The 11,438-nt window shown below is 60.1% G+C and overlaps 1 long non-coding RNA gene across 1 annotated transcript; it reads right to left on the bottom strand.

Moving 5' to 3' along the window:
* Nucleotides 1-309: 309 nt before the first annotated feature.
* Nucleotides 310-11,438, bottom strand: LOC147583954 (uncharacterized). The gene is made up of 3 exons (XR_015248621.1): nt 11,230-11,438; nt 10,864-10,926; nt 310-1,281 (listed from the first exon to the last, which is right to left on the bottom strand). It is a non-coding gene; the product is annotated as an uncharacterized LOC147583954 (long non-coding RNA).

The raw sequence follows: 11,438 nt of genomic DNA, 5'->3' as shown, positions 1-11,438 counted from the left end.
CGGATCCGGGGGGTCTCCGGCGCCTGCCAGACGTCCCGCCGTGGAGCTGGCGTGGCCCGTGGCCGGGCGCGTGGCCGGTGGGTGCCGCGCCCCGGCGTCTCTCTGCTGCCTGGAGCGCTGCTGTGTGTGTCTCGGGGCCACCACGCGCGGGGCATCAGGACCTGTCCCCGTAGCCCTGGAGGCCGGACGCCATCACCGGGCTGGGGGCGCCAGACCTGCCTGTAGCGCCAGTCAGCGCCCGCCTGGGTCCTCCAGGAAAACGTGCCCACCTCAAGGCCCCCGGTCACGTCCGCAAAGACGTGTCTTCTTTTTTCTTTTTAATTTTTTTTTTTAACGTTTATTTATTTTTGAGACAGAGAGAGACAGAGCATGAACGGGGGAGGGTCAGAGAGGGAGAGGGAGACACAGAATCCGAAGCAGGCTCCGGGCTCTGAGCGGTCAGCACAGAGCCCGACGCGGGGCTCGAACTCACGGAGCGCGAGATCACGACCCGAGCCGAAGTCCGACACTTAACCGACCGAGCCACCCAGGAGCCCCAAGACATGCCTTCTAAATAAAGTAACATTTGCAGTTTCCTGCGATTGGGATCTGGTATCGTTGGGGGCCGATCTCTGGCCCGTGACACTTGTGCGTGTGGAAAGGCCCCCAGACCACGCTGTGTGAGAACCCTCTCCACCCACACCACCACAGGAACGCTCTTCCAACACTCACGAGATGGGCCTTCCAAGTGATGGGAAAGCCCTGAGTCTCTAGAGCCTAAAATGTCGGTGGGCCCTACAATCGGTGACACTGCGGCTTTGGTGAAGGCCCACAGCTCATTTAATCCCACCTACACCCCCTGAGGCCACGAGAGATCAGAGGTCAAATAACTCCCAGAGGTCACGCGACGGCCCAGCAGTGGCTGCGGTTGGTACTGAACCTGGTTTTGGCAGAGGCCCTGGGGGCTTTGGGTCACAAGAGAAAATGAAGCCAACTCAGGTCGCAGGCTTTGACGAAACAAGAATTTAGCGGGTTGTATAACTGGAAAGTCAAAGTAGCACCGGCTTCAGGCTCAGCTGGTTCCAGGACCCAAACTGCGACTTCAGTTTCCCTTCACTGTTGAGAGCCCGCAGGTTCAAGTCCCAGCTCTGCCAGGAAACCTTCAGTGATCCTGCGCGAGGCTCCTCTCTTCCCGCAGCCTGGGGCGCGGCGGGGGGGGGTCGGGAGTGGTACATCTTGAGGGTTACCAGGCACCTGGCATACGGTCAGTGCTGGAAAGATGTTGGCTCTTCACTCCTGTCGCTATTGACCAAGTAAATAAATGAATCCTCACCAGACAACCAGGGACTTAACGACCAATTATCCTGGGTTGAGGCTGAGAGCAAATGCACACTGCCACCAGGGGGCGGCACAACATAAACATTGCTGCACCAGCTCTCACCTCTCCCCAGGGAAACGCGCCTACTGCCTCCTTCAAGTTCCCGCTGCTCTAACTGGCAGGCATCTTCGAACCCCTTTAGGGCCCAGGTAGGGGTCAGGGTGGTCCCGGTCCCACAAAATGCCCCTAGGCTGGTGGAGATATCAAAGAGGGGAGTGGTGGTGGACAGAGACTTACCAAGCCATATTAGAGAAAAACATGCCCTTTATACATGTTTCTCTGTATTTGAAATCCCCTCAATTAATTTTTTCTAGAACATTGAAGTAGTTGGAAAAAATATCGCAAAATTGAAAAGTCGGTGTATTAAAACACAGCGTCGTTTTAGTTACACACACACACACAGCCACACACACGCGCGCACACGCATTCTTTTGTCTAAATTTAAACGACAAAGAGAATGTATCATTCTGTCCCCAGTCCTGACTCTGCGAACTGTATTTCCTGCATTGGTTTCCTGCTGGGGATTTGCTGAGCTCTCCCTGGAGAGTTCATGTGGCAAAGAGCCTCTGGCAACATCGGAGAATTCTAGGGGCTCACTGGACGGAGTTCTGTGGGGTTAAGAGGGAGGCAGAGTGGAGCAGGGCCAGGGGGCCCCCCAGCCAGCCCCCCCCCGCACTGTACCCCCACGGCCCCACTGGACCCCACACCCGTCCGGGACCAGCCCCCTCCCCTGAGCCCCGCTCACGGTCTGTTTCCCCGCGGCCGCCAGAGGGCGCCGGTGAGCACCGGCTCGAGGAGGTGCCAGCTCTGCCCGCGGCCCTCCGGGGCTCCGCGGTGCCTCCCCCGGGAACCTGCAGGCCCGCTCCCTCTCTCCCCATCGCTCGTTCGGTTCCACTCAACACGGGCCTCCTCGCTGCTCCTGCCGGACGCCCGGTGCACTCGAGGCTCAGGCCCTTTGTACCCGCGGTGCCCTCCGCCTAGTACACTTCCCCAAATGCCCCTTCAACTTGATCCCGCACCCCCTTCGAGGCTCCGCCCAACTCCCCCCTTGTCACGTAGTAGCTGCTCAGTAACTTCTGGCTGAATAAGTGAGCCTGTGAGGCAGGCTCTCAGGTCACAGACCAAGACCCTCAGGCCCAGAGAGAGGCCACCTGCAGGACCCAGGCCACGCAGCTGCGCGGAGTGCCAGCGGGGGGGAGGGGCCGGGGGAGGGGCCGCCGGGTTCAGGTCTCAGGCTGCCGCCAGGGGTGAGACCCTCAGGATCGGGCCTCCCTCTGCACTGACCTAACGCGAGGTCACCCAATGGAGCACCAGCCCAGGCCCGCACACAGTAGGTGCTAAATAAGTGTTTACTGGATGACGCAATGGAGGTGGAGAAGGGGTGGAGGGTGGGGGGTGCTGCCGTCTGCCTGACTTCTGTCCCTCCCTCCTGTCTGGGGGTGGGGGAGCCATCGCGCTGTGACACGGTGACACTGACGACACTGACGATGCCTCTCCACCGAGGCTCCCCCCTGCTTTCTGAAGCGGCCACAATGACAATGGAGAGCATGGCCAGCCCCTGAGAAGGGCCCGCCTGGCCCCGTGCATGACCGCGGGCAGCGCCCACCCTCGCACTCTGACAGCCGCTGGCAGCCACCTTCATTGTCCCACTTTTAAACATCGTGGCAAAATTCACATAACATAAAACTGACCGCTGGGCTTCTTAAAGTGTACGATTCAGGGGTTTCTCGTACATTCACAAGGTTGTGCAACCATCACCTCTATCAACTTCCAGAACATTCTGACTCCAAAAAGAAATCCGCCCCCATTAGCAGTTAACCCCCTCCTCAGCCCCAGGTAACCTGTATTTACTTGCTGTCTCTATGAATTTGCTTATTTTAGGGACCTCAGATAAATGGGATCACTCACGTGTGGCCTCTCGTGTCTGGTTCCCTCCCTGAGCGTCGTGTGTTCGGGGTCCGTCCGCGGGGCGGTGGGTGCGGGCGTCTTGTTCCTGCTGGCGGCGGAGGGACGTGCGCGTGCGCGGTGGACACGGGCATCTGTGGACGTGCGCGTGCGCAGCGGACCCGTCGTGTGTCCTTCCTTAACCTGATGGACGTTAGCATTATTCCCACGTTCTGGCTGCCGTGAACGCTATGTCTAGCGTTTACCGGGATGTGTGTGCACTTCCCTGGGGGTGGACACTCAGGAGTGCAGTCACTGGGTCATATGATGAGTGTTGAGCTTTTTGAGGACCTGCTGACCGTTGTCCACAGCAGCCCCCCATCTCACCTCCGTCCAGCTGTGGATGAGGGTCTGTCTCCCCACTGGGAGCTCTTTGCAGGAGGAAGGACCTGGCTGGGAGCAGAGTGGCTCGGGGGTGTCCTTGAGCTCCACAGGCTGACCAGGGGTCCTGGGGACTTTTCTCCCATACTTAGGTTCCTCGTTGGGACAACATAATCAGCCTGCAGGCCAAGTCCCCTGTGGACGAGGAATGCGTTACCAAGATGACGGACGGGATCCTGAGGTTCCAGGTCTGGACTCAGCTGCGTGGCTCCTGGCTCCTGTGGGCTGCGGTCCCTCGTCTGTGAAGTGGGGACAACAGGAAATAGTCTGGAGTTTCCTCAAAAGTTAGGAGTTGTCACGTGACCCAACACTTCCACTCGGAGGCCCCGAAGCATTGAACACATACCTTGAGACAAACCCTACAAACCCTACAGCGTTTGCTGTAGCAGGTGTCCAGGAAAACCCGGGCGGCCATCAGTACGGACCATCAAGTACGTGCTCATTGTCATTTGGGTGTCTGTCTTCAGGAACTTCCAGTTCAAATGTCTGGCCCGTTTTCTTAAATTAGGTTGTTTGAGTTTTGTCATTGATTTGTGAGCGTTCTTTACATATTCTAGACCGGAGTCCTTTTTTGGGTTACGTGTGCTGCAAGTATTTTCTCCCAGTCTGCGCTTTGCCTTCTGACTCCCCTAATGGTTTCTTTGAACAAACCAAGTGGTTACAAATAAAATACTACATGTTTAATTAGAAATACATTTTACAGGCCAGAAGGTTAACATGAATCGTTGAGGAGACAGTCCGCCAAAGTTGCTCCAGGTTTTCCACGGGAAGGCAGAGGGAATGAGCCTGGCTTCACTCACAGATAAAGTGGTGAATGTTGCCCGAAGCACCCTGACGTGTTCAGGGTCACCTGGTGCGGCAGCCCCAGCTCTGCGCTCCTGACCCTGGTCTGGGGAGATGTCTGCCAGGGATGTTTCTGGAAGACGCATCCCTTGGCCCTCGTTAGGGTATTTCTGAGCAGATCTGCAGGGTTGGCATATGCAGCTCCCCATTTGAAGTTACAAAACCTCATTTCCTGCCGAGGCGGATGGAAAAGACTGGGGACGGGGAGGTCTCTGTTTACATCTTGTCCACTCCGGCTGGTCAGTCATTTGTGTGGCCACATGGTGTGGAATGCGAGCTTGGCCACCCACAGGGCTCTCAGAGGACGTGTGTCCCCTGCCCAGGGCCCCCGGGCCCACCTCCGGGTCTTCTCAGATTTTCCCATGGGGACAGCGGGTGCTGGCAGGGGCCGGGTGAGCACAGCCGGCAATCACGGCCCAGGCTTTCTGGGCACAAATATTTGGAGCCTCAGAACCCTACTTGTAGGTACAAACCCCAAAGAACTAGAAATGGGTGTGGACACAAAAATGGGTGGAAATGGGCGTTCACAGCAGGGAAGGGGCTGGAAGCAAACTGTCCATCAGCGGACAGACGTGTCCACCGTGCATGCGCACTTTGGCAGGAACAGCAGCGAGGCGCCCACCCCTGCCACCCTGGGGACGGACCCTGAACACATGACACTCAGGGAGGGAACCAGACACGAGAGGCCACACGGGGTGTGAGTCCACGTGTGTGAAACGTCCAGATCGTCCACGGAAGGGAAGGGGGCTCGTGGTGCTGGGGGAGGGGAGAGGGGGTGATGGGGACGGGGTCTCCTTTGGAGATGGAATGTTCTGGAACTAGAGACAGGACGGCTGCACAGCCTTGTGGATGCCACTTTAAAATGGTTAATTCTATGTTACGTGGATTTTACCTCAATTAAAAGATAGGTTCAACACTTGCAGCTTCTCTCTGCAGACGCAGAGGCCCACGGACGGGCCTGGTCTCTGTCCGACGTGTCCCTGGGCGCACAGAGCTGCTGCTCTCCGCTTCGTTTCTTTCCTCTTTGTCTGTTCTTGGACCCTGTCTTGAATCGGTGTGGCTGAGCCCCGGGCAGTTTTCCATGTGCGTGTGTCCCTGGGATACCGTGACCACAGCCGACAGACTGTGAAATGTGTCTTAGAATAAAAGCGCTCACAGTGTGCAGAAAGGTGCCAGACGCACAGTGGCCCGCCGGCCCAGGGTCCTCTGTCCAGAACCAGCATCTGACTTGACACAGAACCTTCCAGAGAAGATGGTATATCACGAGCTCGGGCCCCCGCCCCAGAGCCCTGCTCCGACCAGGCCACCGCCTGCCCTTCCCCGCGGACACCTGCACATGAGCCCTCGCATGACCACCTGCATATGGTGGCAGGCGATGCCCTGACCCGGGTTGGCGGATGGGGGAAACCGAGGCTCAGGAGCTCACAGAGCCAGCCGGCTGCCGGGTCCCAGGCCACCTTATTAGGGTGAAACCAAGGCCTCTGGTTGCTGTGTTTTTAGGGACAGAAGGTATGTGTATGTGTAAGAAGCTTAAGGTAGGAGTCAGCAAACAGAATGTGTGGCTGGAGCTTGTGGGTTCCTGACCCCCGCCTGGGCTCTCCGAGGGGCGGTGCCGGCCGCAGGACGCGCCCCATGGCTTCAAGGAACAAGCAGGGGCTGGCAGGGCCGTGTCCAGGGTCACCCAACAGCCATGGTCGGGCAGCAGAGGCCTGGGTGCCCCTGGTTCCAGAAACACCCCTTGGCAGCCTGCCCCTGGCCCGGGGGCCCCAACAACCGTGTGGCTGTCACCTAGAGTCTGGAGGAAGGCGGGGACCCCAATCTGCCTGTACTCCTTTGCCCTAGATGAGGCCTCTTGTCCCTCTGCTGCCCAGGGGAAGAAGGGAAAGGGCGGTCTCTCCGGGCCTCAGTTTACCTGCCTGTAAAATGCGCCTGGGCAGTGGTCCCTAACTCAGGGAGCAAGAAGGAACTTGGGGAGGGAGGGGCCAGTGCGGCTGGAGAAACGGAGTCCCCGCGGGCTCCCACCGACAGAGGCCAGAGTGTCGGGCCCAAGAGAACGGCCTCTCTGGTTATTACCACTACGTTGTCAGGGGACAGCCTGCGCTTTTACAAACCTTTTAAGGAGGCAGAGAGCATACATCTCGCGACTGAGGAGGTACCCGGTGGGACACAGGCCCCCCATCCCTGGCCCCGTGAGGGTGGGGGTCTGAGGTTAGCCACACCTTCCCAGGAATGAAGACGCCCCCCCCCCCCGCTTTGGGGGCCGAGACTGCAGGGCACCCCCCCGGAAGAAAGGGTGGGGTGGTGGGGGTCACAGACGCGAAGGCAGCCGGAAGCCCCCGCATTTGCCCCGAGGGCGGCAGCGGCCATCCCAGCCCCTCAAAGGGTCGTGAGCCAGGCGTGGCTGGCCGCTGGGGAGCAAGGTGGTCCTGACCACACTCGGGGACTGCAGATGCCACAGGAGGCAGCCGGCGTGGGGCGGCCTTGTCCCGGGCCCGGGGACCCCCCCCCCCCCAGCCGGCCCTGCAGCCCGTGCTCTCACGCCAGCCCCATTTATAACGGGAACCGTAAACCGTGGAAAATTCTCCCGGCTCCACCGAGCTGCGCTCATCAATAAGTCACGGGCAGGACACGTCAGTCCCCGCCCCCCTCCGGGGAGCAGCCGAGAGGCAGCCGAGAGGCAGCCGCGCCACGAGGGGCCTCGCTGGGCTGTTAAGCGGTCGGCCCTTCCTCGGAAGGTCAAACGTGGACTCCCAGTGGGACCCACCAACGCCCCCCCGCCCCCGCCTGAAAGCGAATTAGAGCCCCGAACACCGAGCTCCGCACAAACCTGCACACGCGCGCTTGCGGTACGCAGGAGGTGGCCACACCCAGGCGCCCCCTGTGCACGCCCACGCCCCTCCGGCGTGTCCGCCGCGCACGCGCACGCCCACAGAGGAATGTGCCCACCGCGCACGCGCACGTCCACAGACGACCGTGTTCCCCCGCGCACGCGCACATCCCTCGGCCGCGCGCAGGAGCGAGGCGCCCGCCCCCGCCGCCCGGCGGATGGACCCTGAACGCGCGACGCTCACGGAGACAACCAGGCGCGAGAGGCCGCGCGGGGGTGTGAGTCCACGTGTGTGAAACGTCCGGAGCAGGCTCATCCACGGACAGGAAGGGGGCTCGTGGCGGCCGGGGGAGGCGCTGGGACGCGTTGCTTTTTGGGCGACACGATGTTCTGAAAGTTATCAACAGTGATGGATGCCCAGCAATGAATGGGACCCTCTCTCAGCAACCGCCACGTGTGCCAGGCTGTGCGTTAGATCCTCAGAACCTTCTCACCTCGTAACTGGAAGTTTGTGCTTTGATGAATCTCCCTGTCCCCCTCGAGTCCCTGGAGGCCACATTTGCCGTCTCCGCTCCTGTGAGCTTGAGGTGGCAGTAGGATCTTACGGTGCTCGTGTTTTCGGTCCGGCTGGGCCCCTCAGCACAAGGCCCTCCGTGCCCCGCCACTCGTCACAAATGGCCCGATCGCCTTTTCTGAGGCTGGATGCGACTCCGTTGGGCGGACAGACAAGATGTGAGGTGCGGATACGTCTTCACGCGCTCATCCGCCGCGGGGCACGGGCCGCTGATGTCTGGGCCGCTGTGAGAAGCCCCCCCCCCCCCCCCCCCCCGTGAGCGCAGAAGAGCAGAGATGCTTTCGCGCCAGAGCTTCCACTCCCTCTGGGAAAATACCTAGTGGTGCAATTGCTGGACCCAAGGGTACTATTTGTGCTCTCAGGACCCTCCACACTGTTCTCCAGAGCGGCTGCACTGGTTTGCACTCCCACCAGCAGTGCAAGAGGGTTCCCGTTTCTCCGCGTCCTCGCCAACACGTGTTTCCTGAGCTGTGGATTTCAGCCGCTCCGAACTGCGGGAGGTGGGGACTCACTGTGGTTCTGACGTGCGTTTCCCTGATGCTGAGCGATGCTGAGCATCTTTTCATGTGTCTGGTGGCCATCCGGATGGCTTCTTCGGAGAAACAGCTGTTCAGATCCTCTGCTCGTTTTGTCATCGGTGTCACATCCAGACCTCGCTTTACAAGGACCCACGCCCTGCTTCTCAGTATCCTTGTTTAAAAAAAAAAAAAATAGGCTTTTTAAAAAAATCAGTTTGAGGGTTACAAAAAACTGAGCAGGACCTGCATAGAGTTCCCTCCGTCTCCCTCACCGTGGTGTCTTTTCATCATTAGCAATGTGCATTGGTCTGGTACGTTAGTCACACGGGTGAGCCAGCTCTGAACGTGACGAACCAGGGTCCACAGCGGACACGAGGTCACTCCTGGTGCTGCACACCCTGTGGGTCCGGACGAATGTCACGGACACCTGCCCACCACCACGGTGTCGTCCGGAGTAGACCCACGGCCTGGAAATTCCTGTGCTCCTCCTATTCACCCTCCCCCACCCCGGCAGCCGTGCCTCCGTGGTCCTGCCTTGTCTAGAACATCCTGGACTTGGAACCACCCCGTGTGTCGCCTCCTCAGCCTGGCTTCTGTCACCGAGTGCTGTGCGTCTGAGGCTCCTCTGTGGCTCTGCGTGGCTCGATGGCTTGTTCTTAGTGCCGGATGGACCACAGTCTATCTGTCACCTGTTGAAGGAAGGGCAGCACACTTGCTCCCAAGTTTGGCCAATTATGAATGAAGCTGCTGTAAACACCGTGGGCTGTGTGTGGACATCATCTGCCTCCGCAGAGCTCAGGCCACTGTCTGTGAGACCATCACAGGAATCCACGGGACCAAGGCGGGTTGCCAGTGCCCGGACGGACCCTGAAGGTGGCTGGAAACCAGGATCAGGCAGATGATGCTTCATATCCCCCACCTCTGGGAGGAGTGACCGACTGGGACTGCCTGAGCCTCAGTTTCCCGAGTTGCGATGAGGCCTGGAGGGGAGGGTAAAAGGCTGCCTGGGCTCCTGCAGGCTGGGGGGGGGGGGGAGGGGGGAGGGAATCCCTGCTCTGCCCTCCCCCTCCCCCCACCCCCATACCCCCACTTCAGGAAGAAAACGCTGGAAAGAAGCCACCAGGTGCAACTACAGACGAGCAAGCAGTCATGGCCCCTGGCGCCTCGCCTTGCCTTGCGGGGACACAAACCTCACGCTCAAGAAAGTGGTGCGGCAAACACTCGGGGCAGGTTTTACCAGCCCACGGAGTCCAAGGCGGCAGCGCAGCGTGGGGCTGCCCAAACTTGTCCAGCTTCCCAGCCCTCTCCGTGCACCCGGCTCTCGGATGATGAAAACACACCACGTGGTCCGCGGTGCCTGGCGACAGCCTGAGTCCACCAGGCACCAAGGCCAGGGTCCGACCCCAGTATCCGCGCCGCGTCCACGCAGCGATGGGAAGACGGTAAAACGGGGCGGCCGCCGTGGAAGACAACCAGGCAGAGACTCGCTGCCCGTGTGTGCATGTCGCAAACTGCACACGCGAGTGTGCCCACGATGCCCGCTCACAACTGTTCCCAGCAGCCAAAGATGCCCGCCCACTTGTGGAGGGACACACACGACGTGTCCACGGTGCACGCGCACGTCCACAGACCAACGTGTCCCCCGTGCATGCGCACATCACTGAGCCGCGAGCAGGAGTGAGGGACCCGAACACACGACGCTCAGGGAGGGACCCGGACACGAGAGGCCACACGGGGTGTGAGCCCGCGTGTGTGAAACGTCCAGAACAGGCTCATCCACGGATGAGAAGGGGGCTCGTGGGGGCGGGGGGAGATGATGGCTGATGAGACGGGGCTTCTTTTGGGGTGATGGAATGTGCTGGAACTAGATAGGGGTGATGGTGGCACAATATAACCAATGTACCAAATGCCCCTGAATTGTTCACTTAAAAATGGATAATTCTACATTATGTGAACTTACCCTCAATTTAGGAAAATAGGAATTCTGCTCCGAGCAACTCTCCTTCCCCCCCACCCCAGGCGCTGGTGGCTCACTGGCCGGAACCCCTGCATGCAGCTCTGTGCTGGGCGGGCTGCCGCCGCGGGACCCCCAGCACCTACTTCGCGCCTGAGCCTGGCCCCACATCTCCAGTTTCCCGAGAACCATCTCATCGCAAAAACCGTCCGGCTCACACAGAGGCCTGAGACGTTACCTTGTTTCTCCCCACTTTTCATTCCAGAAGGAGGCCTGGTCGCACAGGGGGGCTCTGGGGCCTTCCCCGCCCCACACCAGTGCCCCTGAGGTCGCGGGCTCCCAGCTGACCTGACCTCTGAGCTCTGCAAGGCGTGCCCCCCGTGCCCCTAGCATAGACACCCTGTCAGGGTCCGGGCAGTGAAGCAGCCCGCTGTCCCCCCCCCCCACCCCGAGGAGGTCACTCACTGCACACTGGGACACAGACACGGGGCTGCGGGCTCGGTGGAATCCCGCCGGGAAACCGAGGGCCTGCGTGGAGATCAAGATGGGGTGGCTCACGTCAGGCAGGGACGCCAGCAGCCGAGGCCTAAGTCTGATTAAATCCCCTTAAAGGGGAGGATTCGCACAAACGTCAGACTCTCCAGACTGACCTCTGAACAAAACAGACTTTCTGCCGCTCGAGTCCAGTAAGCAGCCTGTGCCCAAGCTGACCCAGCTCGACCTGACCCAGGCCGCCCGGCCTCGTGTGCCCGTGCACGAGGAAGCCAAGTTCAACCCGTCGTGAAATGTCACTGAGTTCCGATCCCGAACCCGTCTCGCGATGACACTAACCTTGCTTTATGACCGAATAAAGCTGACTTCGTGGAAAGACAGGCCTGGCGTGTGCACCTCACAGCGAGCTGGGATTCCTCACCAGGGAGGCTGGCCGCTGTCCACCGGCGTCCACGGTCGCGCCCCCTCCCCCGGACCCAGGCTCGGCGTCCCCGCAGCTCAGCCTGGCCAAGCGGCAGAAATCTGCTCTTCGCTGCCCTCGGCGGGGC

Source organism: Puma concolor, chromosome A2 (genome assembly GCF_028749965.1).
Source record: "Puma concolor isolate L17-30 chromosome A2, mPumCon1.1.hap2, whole genome shotgun sequence".
Classification (NCBI taxonomy): Eukaryota; Metazoa; Chordata; class Mammalia; order Carnivora; family Felidae; genus Puma; species Puma concolor.
The sequence above is the reverse complement of the archived record's forward strand: the minus strand, read 5'-3'. Positions and strand labels throughout refer to the sequence as shown.